Raw genomic sequence first — 1530 nt, forward strand, 5'->3', positions numbered from 1 at the left:
CCCTCAGTAGACACAGACATTTCAATATATAATGAAACAAGTGTTGTAGAATGCACCATTAATCCAATTTCTGACAGATGTTCTGCTGGAAATGTCATTTATCTGCCCCTCACTAGCAGAATTGTCTTCAAACACACACATACAACACAGGCGTCACCAGTTAGGTGACCCTGTCAATACAAGCATTGGTAATGCATCTGTTTGGACTGTGTGATGAATTTAATGCTGTTTTCTTCACTCATCGCTAGGGACAAAGAAAGGACCTCCCTGACAAGTAACACGGGAGTGGAGAGGATGTGGTGCAGTGGCCAGAGCTGCTGACTCGAGAGCTGGTGATCCCTGTTTGCGTCTCAGCAGCGCAACATCCTACGATTCTGGGCAAATCACTTTCTCCAGATGCTATATATATACTTTCTAAGACGAAAAAGCAGAAAAGAGGGTGACTTTCTGAAAAAAGAGTGGCACCAAAGCAGATGTTAAAAGTATTTTGGCCACGGAAACTGATAAGAGAAGCAGACAAGGAACAAGCCTTTGTAAATGCAGGAAACATGATAAAACCAATAGATTGGAGGAAAAATAAGTGGCAAGTACAGAAGCCAGGAAAGAGAAGCTAGGGATGAAAGGCCCTTTTTAAGGTTATAATATAAACAATAGATTTCACAAGCACAGCTGTGCAGGTGGAACCTAAAAAGTACCAGGTGCTCTAACTTGTGGTCAGTTAGGTAAGTACCCATGTCACTAGTGTCACTGTTTCTTCAACGAGTGGGCCCAGGGCCCACTACTTTACACTCTACAAGTCTGTTTTGTTTACCTTTAAGCTTGTTTTAATCATTTATATATGCCTGGAGAGACATTTTCTCACAAAGCATTCTATTGAGCAGCAAATCTAGAATGGAAGTTACATGGACTAAAAAAATCCAGGCTTTCAAAATAAGGTAAAATTGTGCAAGATCGGCAAACAAGGACAAGACTGGCTGTTTTCGTTTGTTTTTACAAAATCAACTGGCAACATCTCCCATTTATTAACATAGTTAGCAATATCTACAAATCAAATTTCAATGTATACCGCGCTTCTTAATGAAAAGAATATAATAACATTTAATTAATGCAATATAACTATTCAGCAATCCATTTCAGTTTAGATAAGAACAAAAGTTTTTATCCAGATCTTTCATTAACCATGAATAGGTGGCTCCTCTTTAAGAGGAACCTTCTAGACAAATAGTAAAGAGCTAAATTCTTAACATGTAAAGTTGTAATTTGACGCCGTAGGACTAAGTAACACCTACTTTTATTATGGTCATAATTTATATATTCACTTTGATTAAAATGGGAAGGAGTGAAAGATCTGAGAGTACTAACAGAAGTTAAAATTGACAATTTACCTCAGAAAACTAAAGAAAAGAAGTTGATGGCATTGCACAGAAAATATGCAAATATGAGTACTACGACCACGCCCTGCTTGAGATCTGTCATCAACAAGCCAAACACCAATCTGGCGTACATGCTCCAAGGTGTAATGTATGCCGG

General features: G+C 38.4%; 1 pseudogene; it reads right to left on the bottom strand.

Moving 5' to 3' along the window:
* Positions 1-1187: 1187 nt before the first annotated feature.
* On the bottom strand, positions 1188-1242 carry LOC147747020 (U7 small nuclear RNA; annotated as a pseudogene).
* Positions 1243-1530: the final 288 nt, after the last annotated feature.

The sequence above is a fragment of the Lissotriton vulgaris genome, chromosome 1_1 (genome assembly GCF_964263255.1).
Source record: "Lissotriton vulgaris chromosome 1_1, aLisVul1.2, whole genome shotgun sequence".
In the NCBI taxonomy this organism is placed as follows: Eukaryota; Metazoa; Chordata; class Amphibia; order Caudata; family Salamandridae; genus Lissotriton; species Lissotriton vulgaris.